The 27611-nt window shown below is 40.0% G+C and overlaps 1 long non-coding RNA gene across 2 annotated transcripts in view; it reads right to left on the bottom strand.

The window, feature by feature from the left end:
• LOC124596068 overlaps positions 1-27372 on the bottom strand; it is a 236909-nt gene extending 209537 nt beyond the window's left edge. For both annotated transcript variants that reach the window (XR_006978277.1, XR_006978276.1), the window contains exon 1: positions 27291-27372. This is a non-coding gene — a long non-coding RNA (uncharacterized LOC124596068). The remainder of the gene's footprint in view (positions 1-27290) is intronic.
• Between the last annotated feature and the right edge of the window lie 239 nt (positions 27373-27611).

The following is a 27611-nucleotide window of genomic DNA, read 5'->3' on the forward strand; positions in this document are numbered from 1 at the left end:
CAGTTTCCCCCCCCCCCCTCCCCCCTCCACCGGTACGGAATTTGTGTACCCCATCCGTGTGCGTCTAGCGATATACAACGAGGAAGTGTGACAACATTAACGGAGTGATTGGGTACCGTGCAACTGAGGCGGGACGTGGGTACCAGCCTGGTATTCACCTGCTCTAATGTAGGAATTCACTGGCACACTGGCGCTCTTCGTTAATCCACCGAGCGTATTTTGTCCGGGGCCAGCGCGTCTCCCCGAATCCAGCACGCTGCTGTCCAGACGGAATACTGGCTTGCTGTATTGGGTATATTGTTGTTGATATCCACCTGGAATGTTGCATTTTCATTGCCAGTCAGCCACAAAATTAATCACTATTCCTTGTAAACACTGTCACCATACGTTCGTCAGCATCCAGCATGTACTGTACACCTGATCACATAATTTTTGGTTTTCCTCAAACAATTCCAAATAATAAAAAAACTGAAAATTGGTACAAATCCGAGAATGCACGTTGTGTGACGTGTTCCTCCTATCAGAGTGATAGACCCTACTTGTTAGTGACTGTATTATTTTCGAATTTGTCTAGCGGGATAACCGCGCGATGTAGGGCGCCTGGACAAGGTTCGCGCGGCTCCTCCCATCGGAGGTTCGAGTCCTCCCTTGGGCATGGGTGCGTGTGTTGTCCTTAGCATAAGTTACTTTCAGTTAGATTAAGTAGTGTGTAAGCTTACGGACCGATGACCTCAGCAATGTGGTCCCATGGGAACTTACCACAAATTTTCAATTTCGAATCTGCAGCCAGATCTTATATTCACATTAAAGCAATAGTTCAGCAGTCCATCTTTTTGCCGAAACTGGCTCCTGTACTCTTCTTCTTCTTCTTCTTCTTCTGGTAACTATCTACTGAAAAGTCAGGAACTTTTCAACCTTATACCAGTCGAGCTGGTACAGTGGCATGTGAATCCAAAATAGGAATGATACGAAAGGAATTTCCAGTTTCGGCATTTGTCTTACTATTAAGTGTAACGCCCAGAAATCAGTATTATTTTTATTTATTTATTTTAATTTGCCATCTTTTAATTTTCCACCGAATGATTGCAGCGGACTCTTCAAGATATGGGTCATTAAAGCGCCGCCTTTCTATTCAGCCAATTATCAGGCAAGACGGTATTGGGGCAGACAGGGGATCCAAATGAGAAATAAATGCGAGGGGCTTAGCAGATCGAGTATTCACCTTCCAAACAAGCAAAACCTTCCGAAAATCTTGGTCAGAACTAAGGAACTGGAATTTAATTAATTAATTTGCAGAACACCGTCCTCCATTACTTGACGATGAGAACTTATCTCGATGATAAAATGACGGTTATTTTATACAGCACAAAGAACGAAATCGGCTGCGAGGAAAGTTATCGTTACAGAACTTAATGCAAAACGAAGTTATAGAAACGATGAATCGGTACAGAGTATAAAAGCCTATCAGATAAAAGAAGATTCACGTGTTTAAGGACTAGCCCTTATCATTAGTTAATAAATGACCTGCGTAATTTCAATCTATTCACTTATGATGCAGTCCCAATAGTGAGATCCAGTGACATCTATGTATTTCATCGTCTATCATTTGGTGTTCCTCGGCAATAGGTAGTGTTCCGCCATAGCAGATTATTCAGCTTGTTGTCATCGTGTGTGGCAGGAAAGTTTATACAGTCACATCAACCCATTATTGCTGGTGCAACCGCCAAGTAGGGGTACTGTTTTATCATTTAGTAGACTGCCTCTACCATCTAGCCGGGAAGTACGAAAACCATAAAGACGATGACAGCGTCGTTCTGCCGGAAGTAATAAGAACGAATACGTATACTCACAACACTAAAAATAACAGCTTCAAATTTTTCGAATTTCTCGTGTCTCAGTAACCTTATGATGGGCAGTACATAGAATGAGCTACGGATGCTTCTACCTTTAATAAACAAGCCAGGAAAGGACGTATATAGACACAGAGGGAGAACGAGAATTTAGTGGCGGCCACAGTGTGCATTCCACCGAGCTACTGTGTGGACATAATTCATGAAGCCATCAACAATGTGAGCGGATAGGAACGTAAATTATGGCGCGCTGATGATACGGCCCTCGCCTGTCCCCCACGCCTCCCCGCCGGCTGCCGGCTCACACACAGAAGCGCAGCCGCAGACTGCGGGTGGCCAGTGCGCGCCCAGACTCGAACCGACGACCCGCGGGTGCGCGTCAAATTGATGAGTGAGGCGTGCGCTGCGGCCTCACGCGCCATTTAACCCAGTCACCCACCAGCCACCAGCCACCAGCCACCAGGCGTCAACCGGCTGCACGCCCAATGCATACGCGGCATCGGTTCTTTGTCCCTATGCTGCCATTTACACTAGATTTTTTTTTCGCAGTCAACAAACACTCCTTCGTTTTATGCTATAGTTCAGTTTCTAAACCAGCAAACTGTTGCAAGTAGAGTTCGAGCGAGGTGGCGCAAATGTACGGCACTGAGCCCGCATTCGGAACGACGGCGGTTCAAATCCCCGTCTGGTCATCTAGTTTTAGAGGCGTTCCTGAATATTTGACACAGTGGTCGCCTTGTTTTATGCCTAGTACAATAGTCCATTAACGGAGTGCACTCAGCCTCGTGATGCCAATTGAGCAGCTACTTGACCGAGTAGTAGTTGCTTCACGTCACCCGAAAACTGAAAACGGCTAGAGCGTACGCTCCCCCCCCCCCCCTCCCCACCTCCAGACCACATCCAATAGCGCCGCCCGCATCTCGTGGTCGTGCGGTAGCGTTCTCGCTTCCCACGCCCGGGTTCCCGGGTTCGATTCCCGGCGGGGTCAGGGATTTTCTCTGCCTCGTGATGGCTGGGTGTTATGTGCTGTCCTTAGGTTAGTTAGGTTTAAGTAGTTCTAAGTTCTAGGGGACTTATGACCACAGCAGTTGAGTCCCATAGTGCTCAGAGCCATTTGAACCAATAGCGCCATTGACTAAGGATGACACGGTGGTCGGTCTCTCGGTTACACTAGTCGTTACCTCATGTTACTTTTGGCGATTCGCTTGGCGATTCTCCAAATATTTCTGTGTAATTTATATATATATATATATATATATATATATATATATATATATATATATATATATATATATATATATATTATGGGACTTAACTGGTAAGGTCATCAGTCCCTAAGTTTACACACTATTTAACCTAAATTATCCTAAGGACAAACATACACACCCATTCCCGAGAGAGGACTCGAACCTCCGCCGGGACCAGCAGCACAGTGCATGACTGCAGCGCCTGAGACCGCTCGGTTAATCCCACGCGGCGCGTCCTGTTTCTTCCAACGATTGCCCGTACAGAATACTTCAATGTTGTTATTATCTGTAGCGGACGTGAGTAGCCGGTCTATCACTTGTAGGTCTAAAAGCACGGTCTCTGTACTGTCGCCACAGTTTTGTGGTCTCCTTTAGGTTCTCAACAGCTTTGCGACTCTGGTTGAAATGTCATTAACCGAGTGAGGTGGTGCAGTGGTTCAGAAACTAGATTCGCTTTCGAAAAGACCGGGGTTCAGAGCCCGTCCAGTCATCCAAATTAGAGTTTTTCGAAGCTTCCCTGATTCGCTTAAGACAAATGCTGAGACGATTTCCTTGAAGGAACATGGCGGACACCGTTCCCTTCCTTCCCCTTAACGAGCTTATGCTCCGTCCCTAATGACTTCGTCGTCGACGGGACGCTGAACCTTAATATTACTCCTTCTTGTTGTAGGTAGATTCCCAACGAATCAGAAAGCCTGACTATCTGATCCGAATGATCTCAGCGTGCAGCAGAATCAGTAAATCCGAACGGAAACAAAAATTTTGCTTGTTTTTCCTCGTTTGACTCCTTCTGCTATTATCTAGAGACAGTAATTTAAATCATAATTTCTCACAGCCATCGTTTCAGGTAAAACGTACCAGCTTACGTCATATATTGCAATGATAGTCTCTCTAATCTTTTCTTTGGTTATGGTTTTAGGGTGCAAGACTGCTACAGTCATAAGCGCCCGTTCTGTGGATTGGGGAAGGGTAAAAAGCCGAATGTTAAATCAGCAGCAGTGGGAGCGAAACTCAAGAAGGAGGGAAACTAAAAACGGAACGAAATCTTAGAAAACTACTTTTGAAGGAGGGGGGGGGGGGGGGGTTTATTCCCCAAAAAAGAGCTTCAAATGACCGATGTCATCTCACTGACACAGATAAACTCAAGGACGCGATCGGCTGAGCGGGTTTCATCTGCTAAAAGGGAACATATATCAGGCGACAGTTGTAACAGGGCGCGTAGCGGATTAAAATAGGGGCACGATATTATATTTTAGGGATCAGTAAACAGCTACGTAAGACAAGCTCAATACGCTAACGCTATATTTTTTATCAGTGTCAATCATTATTAGTCGACTCCAAGGTAGCACTACACGGAGCGAGTGCGAATTGTACCTTAAAATCGATCGCTACCATAATGCTTAGAAAGGCAGATGGCAGACTGAGAAACATTGGAAGAATAAAAAGGAAGTGTGGTCCACCCACCAAGGAAGAAACTTACGAAGCTCTCCTCCTACCAGTACTTGAGTATTATTCTTTATTCAGGGACGCTCATAAGGTAGAAATAATAGAAAGAAAACGTGAAAATCCAAAGAAAAGCAGAGAGTCTCCTTACGGGTTCGTTTAGTAAGGGCAAAACAGTCACAGATATGCTCAACCCGCTCCAGTCATAGAAGCTACAAGACAGGCTCTGTCAAACACGTTGTGATTTACTGTTAAAATAACGAGAGCGTACATACCTAGAAAAGTCAACGAAGAATTGTTTCCCTGTACAGTTTTCTCGCGAAAAGACTATGGAGGTAAAATCAGAGAGATACGAGCACGTTATACAGTTATTCCTTCAGTTTGATATCTCAGTTACTTGGTCACTGGATGGCACTGGGAATAACGGCATATTACTGTAAATCTGTCTAATACAAAATTTTTGTCAAGTTGTAGGAAACAAAGTGAAATTCTGTTTTCCCTTTTCGCCCCCATGCTGTGACTACAGTAGAATTGTACTATGTGTACAGGAATAGATACGAAGCACAAAATAAAGACTAAAGGAACGCTATTAGGGTCATTGCAAATTTTGGCGATATACATCTGAGTAAATTAGCTTAACACGTCTATTTTCATTCTCTGCTTTCGTATGGCATCATATTCTGGGGAAATTCATCATTAAGTAAAAGTGTGTTCATTGCACAAAAGCGTGTAATCAGAATAATTGCTGAAGCTCATCCAAGATCATCCTGCAGACATTTAAAGAGCAAGAAATCTTCACTGTAGCCTCACAATGTATATATTCACTCATGAAATTTGTTATTAACAATCCAAACGAATTCAAAAGTAATGGCAGTGTACATGGCTACTACACTAGGAGAAAGGATGGTCTTCACTACTCAAGGTTAAATCTAACTTTGGCTCAGAAGGGGGTAAATTATGCTGCCACAAAAGTCTTTGGTCCTTACCTAATAGCATCAAAAGTCTGACAGATAGCAGTATAGCATTTAAAAGGAAATTAAAAGAATTTCTTAATGGCAGCTCCTTCTACTCATTAGATGATTTTTTGGATATAGGTATAGTAAGTCGGTAATTTCCCAACCCCCACAAAAATAATTGAGTGTCATGTGATATTTTGTCTAATGTAATATCTTGTATAGACACCTTTTATTAACCTGACACGTTCCACATCATTACGAAGTGTCGTATTCATGATCTATGGAACAAGTATTAATCTAATCTCTAATCTAATCTGATCCTGTTGACGTTGAATTCATGGCAACAGAAAACTATACCTTCGGAGGAACTGTTTAAAATATCAAGCACCAGGGGACTTTACACATTATACAGAAACACACCATGGATTTAATTTCACTGTGAGGAATCTTATTGTTATTCTGTCAGTACTTATGTACTACTAATTCGGTGAATCATCAGTAATTACGTACTACTAACTTGGTGACTCATGTTGTGTATAATACTGGTTCTCTCATCACTAATAATTTGTTGTTTCTTCAAATCACTTAAGGCAAATGCTGGTTCCCTGTGAAAGGGCAGGACGAGATTCCATGCATACCCTTCTTCAACGCCTATTTGGGTTTCTATCTCTAATGACCTTGTCATCGGCGGGAAGTTCGGGGAAGTTAGAGGCTGAGATTCATTATTTTTGAGTCTGTGAGTAAATATTTTTGTCTTACATCGGGTGAAGCATTTCGCACATTAAGACAATTAATTGAGAAGACTTTAACACCACGTTCAGATTTATATTTTGTATCTTATTTCTTATTAATTTCAGGTATAAGCGTTTCTTCAACAAAGGCACTGTAAATTTCCTTCTACGGAATTGTCCAATTAAAGTGCTCCGTCTCTAATGACATCGATGAAGATCTATCTTACTGTTTCGTAAACATTTGTTTGATTCCTTAGTTTTCAATAATATATATGAACAGCAGAGAAATAGCATCAGAATTGTATATATTACGGTGCAGAAAAGTCACTCCTGAATGTAATCAGCTGAAACTATTTCTCAATACAACAAAACAGTCAGTTTAGTACGGGGAAAATAGCTTCGAAAACAGATAAATCTGCGAGAATTGATAGGTGGACTTGGTGGAATGTGGAGGGCGCGCAGAATTGGCAGGATGAGTGTTGTCATGTCACCGCTGAGACGAGAACTTCTCATCCGCAGAATGACCGCTTGTCACTGGCGACAAATATGATGTTCCCCGCGTAGTCCACCTATGTGACGTTTCTTTCTGTAGGCGCATAGGCGCATTCATGAGACAGATCGCTTCTGCTACGCTAGTGATGTATCGTCTACCGACAGAATTCTCAGTTACCCCTTTTAACATTACTGATTGTATCGGTGTTTTGACAGAAGCAAATTCTTTTATTCAATTCAGAAAGGAATGCAGATTCTACTTGCCTAAAATGTTTTCATGATACAAGGTGGTGACGAGTAATGTTTAGTGTTACGTCGCTAGTATTGAAAATCATCGGCCACAGGCGTTTGTAACCATGATTTCTCCATCACATCAAAAAGTATGAAGCTGTAGCGCATCCTAGTCTGAATATAAAAATTTACAATCCTGACATCTCTCTTTTTGGAGTAACGTACGGTGTCTCATTACAAAAATAATCACATCGACAAAAGAAGAAATCACTGCATAAATGCAATGGTTAAAGCTAAAACAGAGAGTTCACTGATTCTCTCTCCGCTTCTTGGTAGAATCAAAAGCGCATTATGGTGTATTTTTTACAAGTTCTTGTGAAAGTATATTTTCCGATTTTGAAATAAAGCTGTTCGGGTTTCCGAAACTACATAAGGGAGGTGTACCCATCCGTCCAGCTGTATCCTCATTCGCAGCTCCTTCGTGCAAATTGGTAAGTAAACTGTAGATTAAAAATAAAACAAAATTCAGATCAAAGAGAGGCATTTTAACTCAGTGGACTTTGAAAATAAAACGAAAAAGCTCCCCATCTCACACAGTGCTAATTTATGTATCCTGTAATGTCTACGGTTCGTTTCCCAACGTACCTGTAGGGGCTGTGCAGATATTCTGCCATAGTTAATGTACAGATCTAATGTCAACCCTGTGGAAGAGGAGGACTCGAGACTGGACACTCAAACATGCATAGCACAGAACTGTTTCTGCTTACAAACGACTTCTTATAAACAGTTAGATGGTTTAGCAATGGCATTGCATCTTAGTCGACTTCTGGCTGAGATATACAACATTTCTTGAATAAATACTCTTTGAGTATTAATATTAAATACTGGTCCACATATGAAGATGACGTAGTGTGTATGTGGGAAAGAAGCACAAGGCAGCTAAACACATTTTTTCATAATTTAAACAGCGTACATAAAAGCATTAAGCTCCCGATGGAGATTGACAACAAATCCATAATCTTCCCTGATTTAATCATTGACACCAGTACACAAATACATTGTTTTAAAATTTACAGAAAGACTGCAACTACAGACACAATAATACTGTACCTTCTTGCTCACAACACCCAGTACAACTCAAACATGCAGCTTTCCACTCAGTGGTGCACTGTCTCTTATCTGTTCCCATGTCTAAAGAAGATTTCAAAGCACACGTGGCCTGTTCGACCATATCTTGCTCAGTAAATTAAAACTGAAAACTATACCAGCCTTCTATGCTCCCTCTTCTCTACTTTCCAATGTTCGCTAGAAGTGGTTTGGAAGTCCATACCTAACTCAAGGACTACATAGTGCAGCCAAAACACTGAAATATTGCGACCCTAGGATTCCTTTTATCTGAGCAACACTGCAACCCAGCGTATTTAAAATATCAAACAGAAGACCCAGTTACTAGCCAAGAGGGCGGTATACAAAATTACTTTACGTGGTTGTGATAAGTTTTATATTCCTTAACCCTTAAGTGCATGCTTTTTTATTTCAAGTTGTTAAAATTACAACGTTTAGTTTATAGTGCCCACATTACGAAAACAATACTGAAAAAAATTTTAATTAAATTAACAAACTATTATTGTTGACAATCGCTACAAGCACAAAAACGGACCTAATTTCAAATATATCGTAAATAAACTCGAATTAACTGTCTACACCATATCTACTTAAGTTTTCAAAATGAAAAAGTAACTCTCAAACCCACAAATTAGTGCACAAACACAAGAAAAGTCTCTACTTTCTGCCAAAACACACGGACAGCAGTACATCCAAACAGCTGATTGTCGAACTGGTTCAGTTCATCCTGCCATTTACGATCGCTATGAAGAACTACTAGCAGCTTAGCAGCTGCAGTAGAGTGTATACACTTAACTACATAACGAATTTGTTACAAAATGTTGCTCAGTATAGGATACATCGAAGAAATGAAGTCTGTAGCTGATCAGCTACACTATGCATTAAAGCTTTAATGAGGCAGAGGCATAGCAGTGAGGTTGGCTGAGCATGAACGAAGCTGGAGGTTTCAGAATTATGACTCCACATTTGTTGGGCGTGCACTGAGTGAAGGCCAAAGCTACCAGCCACAGTCCCATGTCCTCTATTGAGCAGAGGCCAAAAACTTAAATTTATTGGATACATTAGAAATCAACAAACATAAGACCCACCACAGTCCTGATTTCGCATTAAATGACGAAGCGCAGTTCAGCACCTCCTCTCTTCACTTAATTTTCACAGTTTTCCAGCGCTTCTCACACTATCTATTTCTCCATTTTTCCTGTATTAGTCTGTTTCATTGTGACTGACTATATAATATGTACTCCATATGTTCTGTTGTTTTATAATATATACATCTTCCCTACAGTAAGAGAAATTCCTCATACCACTAATATATATTTTAGCTTACTGTTACAATTGCCAGTTCTACCTTTTATTCTGCTTCTGTATCAACTTCCATAAGTAAAAGCTGTTGAAACTTCTTTTATTAGTACTCTTATATTCTTGGGGTGGTACCGACGTCCCGCCTGAGGCAAAAACTCTCAGAAAATCACACCTGAACATGAAGTATGCAGTAGACACAGACAGTTGGTGTACACCGATTTCGTCCCCGGGGAACTGGTGGTGGCAGGAAGAGCATCCAGCCTAACACTGCCAACAACGATGTGTGACAATGCCGACTCTGCAGAGAAGTGCGCGCAGGCGAAAAAATCCCATCCACATGGCTTTATAGCAGCAGAAGCTCATGAAGGTTGTGTTACAACATTTCTTCTTCTTTTATACAACCTTTACGAGCTTCTGCTGCTATAAAGCCGTGTAGATGGGATATATATAACGCAGTACCTCAGTTCTTTTAAGAAATGCTTTAATTCAAACTGCCGGTTAAGTTCACTCAACATCCTCAAGTCAAGGTGCATGAGGCTCAGTGGTTTCTTTGGTACACATGAAAACAGTATCAGTACCAACCATGTGCTACAGAAATAGTTTTCAGTGTGGGTATGTTTTACGAAGTGAAAAGATTCTTCTTTCTACCCCCAGTGTGAAGACTGCAAATTTCATAATCACAGTAATTCATTATTATGCATATCATATCGCAGCCACACCAATTATAAATTCTTAGAGCTGTGGCTCAGAGCATTATATTTTTATCTTAAGCGTCTTCTGTATAGCAGTAATAAGAGGAATCACAGGTTTAGGATGTACCTCAACACAACACTATAAAAGATTTTTCAATCACACAGCTTTGAGAAACGTAGCATGAACCAAAGGAGGGGTTCAAATGGCTCTGAGCACTATGCGACTTAACTTCTGAGGTCATCAGTCACCTAGAACTTACAACTAATTAAACCTAACTAACCTAAGGACATCACACACATCCTTGCCCGAGGCAGGATTCGAACCTGCGACCGTAGCGGTCACTCGGCTCCAGACTGTAGCGCCTAGAACCGCACGGCCACTCCGGCCGGCCCAAAGGAGAGATGCTGGTCTCCTTGTACTAGACAGGAACGATCTCAGCATTCCTACTTCGCCTGTTTCGTATTGCTCAAAAGATTAGCGTAATCGCCTAAAATAGTTTGCTTGCTAAATTGAAAAAAAATTAATATGTCGTTTGGCAAAACATTGTTTGGCAAATAGTGATTGAGTGTCCTGCTTCTGCATTTTCTCACAATCTTAGGAAATGATTACGTTGAATTCAAAAGAAAGTGTTATCGATTAGCGTCCTGTCGACACTACAGTCATTGAAAACGGAGTACTAGCTCATTTAGTCACACGTTAGAAAATAACTCTGAAGTGGTGCTGCTGAAGGAACCATTCCTGCATATTTAGAAAGTTATTTAGCGGACAGTATTGCAGTAGGTGCACGGAGATTTGATCCCTACTTCTCTTCAGTGTCGATCCAGCATATTAACCACTGTTCCACATCTCTCGGTTACAAATCGTTTTAATTTCGTTTATAAATAAAGAAGATTGAACTAACAAAGAGAAAATTAAGGTGTGAAGTGTTTTACATGTATGAAAAGTGTATGTTCTTGCGTGTTAGATATTTCCTGAAGACTAATGCTTAGTTACTAACAACGGTTTAATTGCTTCGATAAAACTGAATCTCGCTGCCTGGGAGCAACATAGTGCAACTAGCGCTGTTTGTTCGTCGTCGTTGTTTACGTAACATGTTATAATTATGCTGTACACAAAGGCTTTCAATTAGTTGTAATTAAGTTATTAAATGTAATTGAATGACCCCTCTTTGTGTTAGGGAAAAACAGTGGCAGCGAAATAACTCGAAAAATTTGCAAAGGTGCAATTAATTACACTAGGCTTCGCGTTGAAGAGGTAATTGCCAGAGGCGGCGAACAGGACGTGGCAGTAGTTATAGAAATCTGTACTAACAGAATTACTGTAGTTATTTATTCTGGATAATTGTAATACGAATTTTTAAGATACAATATGGTAGAGATCACCGCTGACAAGTACTGATCATCAGAAGAGGAAGAATTGGAATAAAATAATCCCGCTATGGCAATGGATTTCTAAGCAGAAGAATTCGGTTGCTGAAGGGTTGTTGTTGTAGACTGGTTTAATTGTCCGCACATCGGTTGATCCTATACAAGTCTCTTTGCCTCTGCATAATTTCCGCACCTACATCCATACGAAATTGTTTACTGTACTTTAGACTTTGTCTCAGTCTACAGTTTATTCCCTCTTCCTCCCCCCCCCCCCCCCCCCACACACCCACCCACTCTCACACCCACCCACCCACCCACACACCCACCCACACACACACACACACACACACACCCACACACACACACACACACACACACACACACACAAACAAAAGCACTTCCCTCCACCATGAAATTAAACTATTCAAACCGGGAACGTCGATGCATAAAATAATGAATTAATTTATTTTGACTGCCAGTATTTGACTCATGAGTTCCTGTCTTCAATCGAAGCATTTGCTATAGAAAATATACAATCAGTGAAATGAAGAACGCAACTAGTTACATGTTAACATTACTGATGCAAATTGTATTGTTTTTTTGCAGTGATCTTCATGCCACGTTCCGATGCAACTGTTCACCTAGACATAAGCTAATTATTTCGCAAAAGTTTTTAATGCCCTTTATTATATGTGACATACTTTGTCCAACCTTTTCTAGACAACCATTTAAACAAGTAAACATTCCAGCAGCACATTCATTTATTTCGTTTTCTCCTTTATGAGTTCATAAAGAGCCCCACAGAACTGGAAAATGACAGTTGCTTTCTGAAACATAACAGAGAACTGACTCTGACACAAAAATGGGCATATTAGGAATATTAGATGACCTCTCTTGTCAGTTATAGAGGCTTTTACACTGTAGGTACAAGGCTGCAGAATCTGGAATGAAATTTTAATCCCGCAGCGAGGTGTCCACTGATATGAAATTTCCTGGCAGATTACAACTGTGTGCCGAATCGAGACTCGAACTTGAGACCTTTTCGGGCAAATGCTTTACCGACCGTGCTATCCAAGCACGACTCAGGAAGGATTCGTCCGCACAGTTTTACTTCCGCCAATACGTCATCCCCTACCTTTCAAACTTCACAGAACTTCTCCTGAGAATCTTGCAGTAGTAGCACTCCTGGAAGGAATGATGCTTAAACCATGTCTCCGCAATATCCTTTCTTCCAGAAAGCTTCGCAGGAGAACTTCTGTGAAGTTTGAAATGTAGGAAACGAGGTACTGTCGGCAGTAAAGCTATGAGGACAGGTCGCGTGTCTTACTGTGGTAGAACAGTCGGTAGAGCACTTGTCCGCAAAGGAAAAGTTGGCGATTTCGAGACTTGGTCCTGCATAAAGTTTTAATCTGCTAGAAAGAGTCAGTGAAGAATCTATTAAACATTATTTGCTGCAATCATGGCAGCAGAAATAAAGATTTAAATGAAACATCTTGTGAATGAGACGCTATAATTATAGACAAGGAAAAAAGATTATTCGTAAAGACCTCGGATCCTGGAATCGTACGACTGTCATGCGAAGAAAAGAGTGAAGAGTGAAAAATTAATTGTCAGGGATTGAAGAATGACATAATCAGCGCAAATTAAGTAGAGGAAGAGAGAGAGAGAGAGAGAGAGAGAGAGAGAGACAATCAGAGAGGGGAGAGGGGGAAGGGAGATAGGGAGAGAGAGTCGTTTGATATCATTTTAATATTCTCCACACGTTAAAAAGCATTAAGGAAAATAAATCTAATGAAGAATTTAATGAAAAGAGAATAAAAGATGAAAATATTATACACAAGATATAGAACGACAACTAGGGCATAGAGGAAGTTCATTAAGAAGCAACATACGTAAGATGAAAATGGAGTGAAATTATTTTAAGAGTGGACTTCACAGCAAACTATTTATGGTCTTCGTTTACGTCAGTATATTTTATGAAACTCTTGGTAGAGTTTTATAGAAAAGTGTCGGTATAACAATGGATGTTATAAAATATATTTCACTCATAATTTAGTGCTGTTGTACTTTTCAGCCAAGAGAAGAAAATTCCATGTAGCAACGAAGTTCTATACAAAACGAAACATTTACCAACTCTATAGAACGTTTCTTTTATGAATATTGCTACTACTGGATCTTCAATTGTCTGACAATATTTTACAATTTAACAATAACGCTTCATTTGAAGCACGTCTTTTTTGCAATAGTTCGCATTTTTATTGTAAATGGGTTTTATTTAATTCTCCATATCCCATTATCCAAAACTGTTAGAGGCAGTAAGTCACTAATTTCGCGGCCCCTCCAGCTGGAGGTTCGAGTCCTCCCTCGGGCATGGGTGCGTGTGTTGTCCTTAGCGTTAGTTATTTTAAGTTTTTTACATAGTGTGTAAATCTAGCGACCGATGATCCCAGCAGTTTGACCCCTTAGGAATTCACACATATGGTATTCACACATATCCGAAAAACGTTTTATTTAGCTATTAAGAAATTTTGTTCTCATGCTTATGAAAAATTATATACTGTGCACCAGTAAGCTGCTGATTATGGATGAATTTATCACTCTGTGTGTGTTCAGTCTTTCCATTCGTTTTAATAAACTGTAACACGTTTCACCGCCTAGAACCTATCTTTTGGTAATATTCAGAGTCAAATGAGCTCTTCCAGTTTAAGTCGTCGTTTTTAGTTTCAGTTAAAAATTATGAACGCAACGTAACCCATACAATAAGCAGATGTATCTGAAACAAAACGCTTGCAAGTACTGAAGCTATTATGGTGCACCTCCAACAAAAATGCGGAACTTGCAGAGATAGCTTTCACTTTAAAATTCGTGTAAGGCAATCTTTGCGGGTAGTTGACGGACATTTTGCTCATGAAATTTATAATATCACCTTCTCTTTGTAAATGAAACTGATGTGGATTTTTAGAAATATGGATGAATTATACATAAAAGCTGTGCTGATCATCATATCGAGACGAGATAGTTTTCGAACAGTTGTGATATAATTCTTTCGTAGTTAACCTGAACACCTCAAACTGAATACCTAACGCGTTGCCCGGATATTGTTGAACGCCATCATTCGCAGATCCTAGCACTATTCATCAAGAAACCCATCTTTTAATGTCTGCTATAGGCTAAGCTTGAGGAGAGCAATGAAAGGAGATATCTGCTCTCCCTTTAGCGTTGAGTCTGTAGGAGATAATAGTTGTTTTCCATACATAGAGAAATGGCTTGTATTCTACATTAGCTAATGTGCATTCACCGATGAAGTTACCACACTAATTGTGACTGGAAAATATTTCATTCTTGCCGTCGCAATTTCGGTAATAGCCTTTCCATCAAAGGTACGCTACCGTCGAGTAGCTCATTTAGCGGAAGTCTTTGCAATTCGCACCACATTGAGCTCATAGCAGAGTGCACGTACTTGACAGATTAAATGTTTGGCAGTGCAGCGATGTAAACAGGTGCAGGATAGCTGTGCGAAACGTGATGATCAAGATACAGGAAGGACGGGCTTTTATTTAGGGCAAATCTAGATAAGCTAACGAATCTGCGCGCATTTTGTGCAGCTCCGTCTCTGTTTACAAAGCTTCTACTTGAGTGGCGCGCGCGTTTTCGCGACAGCTGATGGGAGATGCGGCGCCAGGCGCCGGACAAAACGCAGTCCACGCTTTGTGCGGCATTTAAGCTTATTTAGGCCCAGGCGGGCTCAGCCCGGGCCCAGGAAATGAGTGAGTTTGCACCGTTTCCATTAGCGCCCTTTGATGTTATTTATGAGGCACCGGCGAGGTCCGCCGATCGAAAACGGATCGCCCGGATGCGCTCTGCGGCTCCACGTGACCGTCCAGGCTGCCTCGGCCGCGGACGAAGCTCTGCTGCCTTTTTTCACCAGACACCTTCTGCTGTAATTATATTTAATAGTGTACTTAGCTTCACTTACCATATTAAAAAGCTCACCGGCCAATTAGACGAATTCTACGGTGTCGGTGACAGCGCGTCCCCACCCCTGGCGCAAGTGAGGACATCCATCCCCACCACGCGGCCCTTCTACTCCCCCACCACAGCACACCACTCTCCCCTCCGATCCCCCACCACGGCGACCACGGCGGAGAGGCACGTTATAACTTCCGGTGTGCTTGTAATACTTACACGCATTTTAACAGATTTCCCCGGACCTTTTGTTGCCGAAACACGTACCACAGTTCGTCATCACGATGGACACTTTAAACTAATAACCGTTTATTAGGTTACCTTATCTCAGACGGTCTCGTGACCACCCGTAGTAACAGTAATTTATGAAGTTACATCGTCACGGTTTGCAGTGATTTGACACGTGCAGCTATTTATAGCGACTACTGATATAACATCGGACCAAAACGACTATTTCCTCAAGCTTCATACAACGACTGTCCGTTTCTTGGACATAACATACAAAATTGGTACCACATGTGTAATAGCTTTTTATCTCCACTGCATCAGAAAAATAATCTCGCACTGTAATAGCTTTTCATTAAGATTACAGTATCATGTATCGCCTGGATTTTAGTGTGATACGAACGAAGAAAATGAGATTCATAAACTGAGAATGACTGAGGAAAACTAATGGATGTCTTCTTGTTCTTACGTCGCATATCCAACATACATTAAAAAATTTTTTTCTCTTTCGTCCACACTATATTGCTTTAATTTATATGTACCAAGACGTAGGAACCACTAATTTGTTCTCTTACTCTACAAAATTTTTAGTTTTCGATGTTGAATTTCCTTTGACAGTTCTACACGTTTCTTGGATTCTAATGTGTACGTATATGAAAGCTGCTTGTTCCAAAATGTTATACAAAGCATACTGGACGCACCTTCTTGGAGAACATAGAGAATGTATTGTATTATGCATGTAGATCTAAGGCGCCAGATAAATCTGCTGCAGTAAAACATTACTGGCTACGTGCTCGACAGCAATAACAACGAATAAGATAGAGAAAGAGTGCATATTAGACACAGACGAATAAATGCAAATGTACTTTCGTAGAAAGAAGAGGCAACTAAACCGGTTACGGAAGGGGAAAAAAAGACTTGATAAGTTTTAAAAAATTCCAGGCACCCATAGAGGGACACACAACAGGAGATGATGACACCAATAACTATTCAAAAAGTGGGTTTGTTATTTGTTCCTGACGTTTATGTTGCCTGAAGTATGAGGTCTCCCTATAGCTACAGAGCATTGCATATTACAGGTTCATTTTTGTGTAGTTCTTTTGTGAGTTAAATCTCAAGTCGGCTTTCTACTTATAACAGTTTGCTTACATTGTTGTACTTGTAGCACATTAAAATTCACAGTCTGAAACAGTTATACGAGGGTTATTCCAAAAGTAAGGTCCGGTTATAAAAAAAAAATCAAAACTAAAATGTTTTTTCAAAACAATTGTTTTATTTACATTCCTTACATCTTTATCTATTTTTCTACATAACTTCCATACTTATTTAAACATTTGTCACATCGTTCAACAAGCTTTTGAATGCCCATGTTATAGAAATCGGCCGCCTGTGACGATAACCAGTCCTTAACTGCTTCTTTCACTTGCCGAAGAAGCGCTTGCCGCCGAGAAACTCCTTTAAGTAACGGAACAGGTGGAAATCACTTGGCGCCAGGTCCGGACTGTAAGGAGGATGGTCCATCTGTTCCCATCCAAATTTCTTGATCAGAGCTTGCGTTTCATTTGCAGTGTGGGGTCTGGCATTGTCATGCAACAACAAGATTCCAGACGACAAAAGACCACGTCGCTTATTCTGGATTGCACGTCGAAGTTTAGTCAGGGTAGCGCAGTAGGCGGCTTTATTAATCGTTGTTCCTCTCTCCATAAAGTCGACTAACAATACTCCACGTCTATCCCAGAACACAGTCGCCATAACCTTACGTGTTGAGATTGTCTGCTTTGCCTTGACCTTGACTGGCGATGACGTGTGACGCCATTGCATTGACTGACGTTTAGACTCTGGAGTGATGTGAGAAACCCATGTCTCATCCCCTGTGACAACATTGTCTAAAAGACTGTCACCTTCGTTATGATATCGCTCCAAAAAATCAAGAGCAAAAGCCATTCTTTTCATTCGATGGGGCTCAGTAAGCAGCCTGGGAACCCAACGGGCACACAATTTGTGAAACTTCAAATGTTCAGACACAATTCTGTACAAAGTTGTTCTACTCACATTCAGAAAATGCATGTCTACGTCTGTAATAGTGAATCGGCGATCTTCACGAATTTTTTTGTCAACCGCATTGACCAAATCGTCTGAAATCACTGATGGTCGGCCACACCGTGGTTCATCGTGCACATTATCCCGTCCTTCATTAAAAGCTCGCACCCACTTGCGCACTTTACTGTCGCCCATTATGTTAGGACCGTACACTTCAGTAATCTGCCGATGGATTTCCGCCGCTGAATTGTTTCTTGCAGACAAAAACCGTATCACTGCCCTTACTTCACAATCGGCGGGCTGATCAATTGTCTTAAACATTGTAAAGTGACACTGTGAACTACACTCAGCAACAGTAACAAAGCGAATGGCGGCGTTTGACGCGCAAGGCTTGCCGGGAGTCGGCGCGCATGCGTGTTTTGTCATTGGCGCCAAATTTCAATAGTTACGGCGAATCGGACCTTACTTTTGGAATAACCCTCGTATCTTAAATAGCTCAGTTATTAATGAACCATTCTAATGAGGTTGAATGATACTGTTGGTATGTTCTGGCCAGGCCAACTGGGATCATTATTCCATTTCTATTCTCTAAATTTCTACAAATTACTTAGTTTGATTGGTTGCTATGGGTGCCGGCCCGAATGTGTGCTTGTATTTTAACTAGAAAACAAAGTAAGTAACCAGGACGGAGAAATAAAAAAAATATACTGCAAAAACTTCTATAATATATCACCAAGCTCGTACGTGTAATTTATGTAATATCATTCTGTAGCAAATGATTATCCAACTTCTTTTGGAATTTGTGTTCAGTCAAGAGTAACAGAGAAAAGTCAAAAATGGTTCAAATGGTTCTAAGCACTATGGGACTTAACTGCTGTGGTCATCAGTACCCTAGAACTTAGAACTACTTAAACCTAACTAACCTAAGGACATCACATACATCCATGCCCGAGGCAGGATTCGGACCTGCCACCGCAGTGGTCACGCGGCTCCAGACTGTAGCGCCTAGAGCCGCACGGCCACTCCGGCCGGCAGAAAAGTCATTGTCGAGTACTGCGGCACAACAGAACTTTCTTAAGAGTCCATACTGTGGAATTAAACTTCGCATTTTGCAGATATAATTTTTAGCAATGTTTTGAGATAAGGCAGGGAAAAAGCTTTAGACAGCTTTAACCGGTCTTGATTTATTTACTAACTCAAGAAAAACAGATAAAGATAAATAAGAACGTGAAAGTATCTTGAACATGCTAAAAAGATACACTGTGCTTGCTAAAAAGATACACTGTGCGAGGAATACATAGAGGGTCATCGTAAGGGGAACAAATTGGAGGATAATATTATATAAAAAGAAGGGGAAGTAGGTGAAGATAAGATGGGAGACATGATACTGCGAGCAGAGTTTGACAGAGAACTGAGAGACCTAAGAGAAGGCAAGGACAACGGAGTACACGAATTTCCATCGGAATTATCGAGATCCGTGGGGTAGCCAGTCGTGACAATACTATTTCACCTCGTTTGCAAGATATATGAGACATGCGAAATACCCTCAGACTTCAGGAGAAACATAATAACTCCAATTTCAAAGACGGCAAGTGCTGGTAGGTTTCAATATTGCCGAACCATCTATTTAATAAATCACGATTACAAACTATTGACTCAAATTAGTCTGCAGAAGTATGGAAAAACAGGTATAGGCCGACTCTGGGAAAGACCAGTCAGAGTTCTAGAGAAATGTAATGACATGCGAGTCAATACTGACCCTATGACTTATCTCAGAATATATGCTGAACACAGGCAAACTTACGTAAATCGTATGCAGCGTTTGTAGATTAAGAGAAAGCTTTTGACAGCATGGACTGTATTACATTCTTTAAAATTTTGAAGCCAGCGGGGATAAAACACCAAGGACCAAAATTTTATTTATAACATGTACAGACACTATGCTGCGATTGCAAAAGTTGAAGGACATGAAAGGGAAGCCATAGTTGAGAGAGGAGTAGAATATCCCCAATGGTATTAAATTTTTATACGGAAAAGCAGTTAAGATTAAAGGAGAGGAATTAAAAACTTTACGGTGTGCCGATGACATTTAATTCTGTCAGAGACGGCTAGGAACTTGGAAAAGCTCTAGAACAGAGTGGATAGTGTTTTGAAACGAGATTATAAGATGAACTTCAACAAAATAAAAAGAAGAATAATGGAATGTAGTTGAATTAATTCAAGCGATGCTGAGGGAATTATACTGGGAAATTAGACACATAGTAGTGGATACCTTCTGGTATTTGGGCAGCTACAAAAAAAATGATGGCCGAAGTAGGGAAGATATATAATGCAGACTGGCAACAGCAAAAAAGTATATCTGAAAAAGACGAACGTGCTAACATCTAGTATACATTGAAGTATGATAAATTCTTTTCTGAAAGTATTTGTCAGAAGTACAGCCCTGTAGGGCAATGGAACCCGGTACATAGGCAACTGAGGCAAGAAGAGGATGGAAGCTTTTCAAATGTGGTGCTATAGAAAAATGCTGAGTATCAGTTGGATACATACAATGTCAAACGAGGAGGTACTGACTGAAACGGAGGAAAAAAGGAATTTGTGGTACAACTTGACTGGAAGAAGGAACTGATTGATAGTACACATCCTGGGCATCAGCCAGTTATCAGCCTGGTAATGGAAGCAAGAGGATGAAGTTGCCGATTAAAGCGTAAGCTTTCCAAGTAGGAGAAATATAAGTTTAATTGAAATATTACTACATGACATCTGAAAATACCTGTGTTATTGTGTAACGTACTCCTGATACAAACAATGTATCACAGGGAGGAAGTTTAGGGAAGTTCCGAAAGAATGCTGATTTGTTTCGATCTATGGTGCACAGCAGCAGCTGAAACAATCGAAAGATGTTGCCAGAAGAGTGTGCCAGAAGCAAAAAATTTTCTTTGTATTCGGGGAAACGTTTACTCTGTACATTAACCTTCCACAAACAAACGTTAAAAACGTGCACTGGCCGTGAAACATTCCACATTAGGTTCGAGAAGCTAGCCTGTAAGAGAATCGGTGCATCCGACTAACTGCACAGTGTACACCCTTACGCGTTGCTAAACAGTACCAAGTTATTCGTTGACTGGAGTTATTGGACTACAGTTCGTCGTCAGCACACTCATTTGCATCACAAGTTCTTAACTAACCATGTGATAGTTTTCGTTCATATCGGATTTCGCATGGAATTACATGTGAAGAGATCAAATGACGTTAAGTGTGATATCTAAAAATTGTGTGTACCTTCAATCGAGAATACTGTACGATTTTTCGAGAGACAAATTTTCTGCACTGGTATGTGTTATATCTTGTGTAAATTAACACATGCACATAAACCACAAGTTTAGGAAAGAGATTGTTGATTAATCCTGAATGTTATTGTATGAAACAGCCATCTGAAAATAAAACCCTTCCGGAGTACATTCGGTGTTATAAAAAAGCAAAAATATTTTTGGTAACGTAAATCTGCAGTCGACAGAACGTTGTTGTTACTTCCTTATTCAGGTGACTCAAAGTCTTTCTGTTTAGAACACTTGACCGTCTTCTTCGTCAGGATTCTTCTGATACTATAAAATTACAGTCAGTTATGTGGAAGGTGTTCACTACTACAACATTTTACACATCATATCACATTTCCTTCATAGCTGTAATTACGATACTGGTAGATGAAGATTCCTCCTCACCATTAACTTATCGTTATCCTTTATGTGGACACAGAATCACATTTAAAAAACCGAGCGAGGTGGCGCAGTGGTTAGACACTGGACTCGCTTTCGGGAGGACGACGGTTCAATCCCGCGTCCGGCCATCCTGATTTAGGTTTTCCGTGATTTCCCTAAATCACTCCAGGCAAATGCCTGGATGGTTCCTCTGAAAGGGCACGGCCGACTTCCTTCCACATCCTTCCCTAAACCGATGAGACCGATCCACGCAGTCTGGTCTCCTTGCCCAAACAACCAACCAACATTTAAAAAAAGAGTGAATTTCTAGTTTCAGAAGAAATTCTATTTTAAACTGTTCAGCGCAAACGTTATGTTGTATGGTTCAAATTTTTAAAATGAATAATGCATAGCTGAATGTGTTTACAGCATAGTCGCTCTTTACAAAGACATTTAAAGTTTTATCAGAGAATGCAACAATGAACGAAACTGCAATGTCTCTTGCTATCTTATCTGTCTCTGTTTGTCTAACACGCGGAAATGGAACAAGTATTTTGTTCTATAGGATTGACTAATGTGTAGTTTTTATTTATGAAGTGGAACATTGAAATACAATATCAGTCACCTAAACAGGTATTCGAGTGTAAAGTATCTAACAGAAATAACAATACGTCCCATTCCTAAAAACCTTGTGTAACACTTAACGAATGATTAATCGAATTTCAAATGCACATCTACAGCTTATAAAAAGTAACATTAATTTACTTTCCTTATCTGTAAACGATGCTCGTGTACGCTTCAGTAGCACAAACGTCCCTACATGCTTCACATTTCTTTGTTGTTGAAGAAGAAATCGCTCAGTAAACAAATATTTCAGTACAGTATAACATTTTTAGATGCGTGAACTGCTATTCCTGAGAATTACAATCCACTTATAAATTCTGGTTCTTATACTCAATGTCCCAATGGTAACAGGTGTATCGTTTACTAACATTGTGACATGGTCTAATGCAAAGCGATATGGTTCAAACACTCGAATGTTTTTACTATACCTACACGTTTCTACAGTAGCTTTATAATTTTTGTTCCTTAACCGATCTTTCTCGTTTCTTGTGGTGCTCCCTCTATGGAGCTGTAAAATTTGAGACAGTTTCTTTACCTATTAAATTTTGGTTTGGTAATATCTTGAGGAATGTTCAAAAGCACAAACACAGAACCGGGGATTCTCTCCGCGAGAAGTGAGTGGAAATGTCGCAAAAAGCTGCATTTCCTTCGAAAACGCCTGTTATTAACAAAAGTCGATGTTATTGTATCAATTGTGCTTATAACATAAGCATAAGACAATATATTTCATTTAGCACTTCAAAACAGAGTCATTTATGAGATCAATCGTCGTGGACAAAAGTTTTGCAAAAATTTCTAATGTTGATGTAGAAAGTACATCGTTGTTTAACCGCCGAAGATCCGATGATGAGCTCTGAAAGTTGTCTGTCACTGGCAGTGAACTTTCTCACACAATAATTTCTAATAAGTGGTCAATAATGAAGTCAACAAATATGGAAAAAAAATTATTGGAATTTTTCAAGAAGAAGTCTCCGTTATGTAAGGTTTCCGGAATCTACGAAACAGCTTAATCCTTTATTGGCCATAATCACTTGTATTGTGGAGCGATGGGTCCCTGAAGTGCAACGCGTCATAATTTTTTTTTTTTTTTTTGCCTTTGAGTGTGTACTCAATTTAGCCATCGGCAACACACAGTGACAATGTACACGTAATTGAATAAACAAATACAGAAATGCATATTTACAAGAATAAAAAGCTTGACTGTTACAGTTTTGTACATAATGTTTTAAAAATTGAATTGGAAAATAATTAAAAGTGTCTTGGCTTACAATTCCCACCAATTCTGAAATATCTTCATCAGCAAAACATATTTATAATTTATGTACACCATTAAAACCTACAGATTGTAACCAGTACTCTTGATGAAGCTAACTATCACTTTATATAGAAACGTCTTTAGTACACAAAAGACAAGAAGCTGATTGAGGAAGATGGTAGCCCATACTCAGCAACGTCTTCAGAAAGACCAACCGTTCACGGCCAAATTTGGGGCACATAAATAAGATTTGGTTGACATCAGCTTCCGACTGAGGATCACACTCACATGCTGGTGAACTGTAAACGTTGATCCGATGTAGATGTTGTGGGAAAGAGGCATGATTGAAGCGGAGTCTTATGATGGTAGAAATCGTGGATCGGTCCAGATGTGGCTCCGTTCTAGCTAGAACGATATAAGGGACCGCATTTCGTCACTCTACACAGGCACCCCTCTCCCCCCCCCCCCCCCCCCACCTCTCTCTCTCGCTCTCAGTATGAATTCTTGAGGTTCGCTTTCTTGTTTCTAACGTTCATGTAAAAGACAGGGAGAAATATTCTCGTTCTGTACCTACTTTTGCAAATATTTTCAACAGTAATCTATCTATTCTACTGAACACGGGTAGAATAAAATCTCTATTTGTTCTACTGAATACGGGTAGAAGAAAATCTCCAGGTATAGATCCAGCTAAGTTGTAATTTAAGCCCACCATGAAGGTACAGTACAGTTATTTACATCCATGTTTCTGGCAGGTATCCCGTTGTGAACCTATAACATGGACTGAAATTTCATGAACAGTTGAAATATCAGCTTCCTAGACTTCCAGGCTTAGTTCATATGCTCATAGAGCGTAGACAGGAAAAATCGTTAAATCTTTTCTCAGCTCGTCAGTGATTTATAGATACATTTTACCGGTGTTCTTTGGATAATGACTTTGGCTGGGTTGTCGAAAGTGTCTTGTGAATCTCCTGCATCAACTTCAAGGCTACACCGCACCTGTGACATGTGGAAAGGAGGGTAATAGCTTTGTATATATATGCCAAGTTCTGGTTTCTGCCTGGAATAATGGTCTTAAAACTTTACAGATTTATTTGAAGAACGCTCTTACAAACATTTCGTGATTTGTGTTCCGTGTGTTGTTCTGACGACTTAGCATACAAAACAGAGAGTAAGGGCTTGATAGAAATTTGAACCAATTGTTTGGCAAGATATGGTATTACAAATTTATGTTAACAGGAAAAGTATCTGTTGCTATAAATTCGTCTACATGATTTGATATTAAAAACAGTTTTGAGAGAGTTATGACTGTTTCTTTGAAACAGACTCCGCAAGGCATTGTCATTTATCTACAATGACGCACAACACATTATACTAAAGAAACTGACGAAAAACAAAAATTATGGCAGACTGAAACATTTTTTTTCAGATCTGTATGATATGCGTCAACGAACAAGGAAAACGTTACTTACTTGATTTTAGTCGCATTTTAAAACTAACGTACGAAAAAAATTACTATAAAGCGACAATATGATAAGAACGGAAGACGTAGCTAAAATTTTGTTACTGGTACGGGGAGGTGTACGAGATTCACCTAAATTTTATTATTTTATTATTTTAATGGCCATCACTATTAATTTCAGTGATTAGTGCTTCTCATGTCTCGTATCGTTCTGTACTATTTCATTGCACTATTGCCCTTGACTCGCACTATTAACATAAATTCTACATTTTGTCGACTTTATTTAAATTGCGCACTAACGTAATTTACGGTTGGTGGTCAGAGTATTCCTCATTCGTATGTAGATTACGGAAGTAATTTGTTTCGTTTCGGGAGCAACTGCCATTTGGAAAGAACATTCTGCTCGCTGACTTGAAAAGAAAATTGTGTAAATCGACAGCCGCATTGAGTGCGATCGGACGCTGAAAATATCAGTGTGACTCCAGAGTTCACAATGTCCTAAAAATGTTTCTGTTCTACATTGTTTCAAGATGAACTGCACGCTCCACGACGGCACAAGTTGTTAATGATGAATCGTGTTTACAAACAAACAGTGATCTGGCCTCTTACTTCAAATGGTATTTTGTGTGGAAACTCACTTGAAACCGTGCCTCATGTATTAGTAGAGGGGCGTTATCACTAATGCTTTTTTTTGGCTCCATATAAGTTGTTAATTTTTAATCTGGGCATGTTAACTAGCTATAGTATGAACTTCTTTTATTATAGTATGCACTTTCTTTTCAGCAGTTAAATAAAAAGTAAGCAGATTTAGAGTCCTAATGCATTGAAGAAGTGCTATATATTTGTAGATACTTAAAGAAAAACAGTAGTGAACGAATTAAATAAGTAGAGCATAATGGAGATTAAAGCGACTGCATCGCTAAGAGATGGAACTAATAAAGAGTGACGCAACATACTGAAAAACATTTGAGGAGGGAAATAAATAATCGTGAGTATAATTTTCAAGTGCCAAACATACACATCAAAAGTCAATAGAAAAACGATGAAGATAATTAACAGGCGAAACAACATTATCTATATGTTCGATTTGAAAACCTTTCTCTTTTGGTATTTAGTTGGAAGAAAAATCCGTCGTTTGCACAAAATTTCATTAAGTCCTGCCACTAGTATGATCATATTAAAAAAATCACTAATGTTTTCCTGTTGCAGCCACTATACAACTCACTTTTTTTCGCTGTTACGTTTCGTATGGTTAGCGAAGCCTTCAGTAGGCACAGTTCAAAGAGTATTTATAACTTATCTGTATATATTCTCAAGATTATTAAATAGGTGTATGTGGTTTATACCGTTTGTGTAGAATAAAAGTGCGCAAAGTGGACACTGTTTGTTTATACAATTGAGGTCTGAAATACCCGGCTCTACGGGAGAAAACTGCAAAGGTTTAGGTTTGGTACGGGGAACAATGTAACTTACGGATTAGTAAGCACTAGTGTCAGAAGGAACTAGACTGCACTTGGCTGAAGAACTGAATAGAGTTTGATGCGTGCACAATTACTGGGCGAACGGTATTACTTCTTGTTGAAAATCCTTACTGTTCTGCTACTTAAACTTTTTAAACGTATTTCATCTAAAAAAAAAGCACACATAATTTTTAAGCATAAGTGATCAAGCAGTTAGTTGACAGAAATCGCAAGAAACACATTTAATACAGACGACCTACAAACGCACCAAGATTTAAATTGGAAATCTCTGCTATGGTGATCTGCATATATGCAGCGCATAAAAGCTGCTTTGTAACAGAGAAATTATAATACACATTATTAAATACATCGACCACGAATGTTATGACTTACTTAAGGGATGGATAGCCGGCCGGTGTGGCCGTGCGGTTCTAGGTGCTTCAGTCTCGAACCGCACGACCGCTACGGTCGCAGGTTCGAATCCTGCCTCGGGCATGCATGTGTGATGTGTGTGATATGGTTATGTTCGCTAGGTTTAAGTAGTTCTAAGTTCTAGGGGACCGATGACCTCAGATGTTAAGTCCCATAATGCTCAGAGCCATTTGAACCATTTGAACCATTTGAGAGATGGGTACTATTAAAGATGCTTTAAAATTGGCCGGATATGCATACACTGCAGTTTTCTTCAGCAACTATAACTGATGGAAACCATTTTCGTAAGAAATACTCAAGATGTTAGATATAATTGCTTCTAACAGGTTGGGAAAAGTATCATAAGAAGTGGCTCCAAACTTGCAAAAGATACCAGTGCTACAACTGCAGTAAACAGAGATAACTGTAAATAGCTCTTCTATCTTAATTATAACTCAAAAGTGTAGTCAATCTACATCAAACAAAACTCTCGCGTTGTCTAGAAGCAACTGACGCGTGGAAAAACAGTCGAGAAGCGGAGAGTGGACATTAGTGGCACGCCTAAAGTGACAAAATGTGAGAATTAACTACGCAGTACATGAAGAAGTGCATTCGCATCCACTTTCTGAACTATACTATACTTCTGCTTCAGATGGAAATGGTTACGACAACTGTGTGTATGTGAGACAGAGATCACAAATATATATTTGCTCACCAGTTATTCCAGTGCCCATTGTAGTCAGTACTTTATCCAGCTTCATCCACCTCTCGGCTCACGTGGATATGCATCTGGATACCTGAAAAAAAAAACAAAGAAATGTTCAGTAAACAAACAGACGTATAAACCTATTAGAAGAGTGGAAATTCGTAGAAAAGTACATTATGTTGACATGACATCGAATTTAAATCCTTCGAGGTAGGGAAGAACTTAAACAGCAACGTGTACTTACGGCTTATTACTATTAATTATTTTCATTGATATTTACTCAAAATTAAAACTTATAGGTAAGTTCATCAAGACAGTCCTCTGAATCAA

This window comes from Schistocerca americana, chromosome 2 (assembly GCF_021461395.2).
Source record: "Schistocerca americana isolate TAMUIC-IGC-003095 chromosome 2, iqSchAmer2.1, whole genome shotgun sequence".
NCBI classification, from domain to species: Eukaryota; Metazoa; Arthropoda; class Insecta; order Orthoptera; family Acrididae; genus Schistocerca; species Schistocerca americana.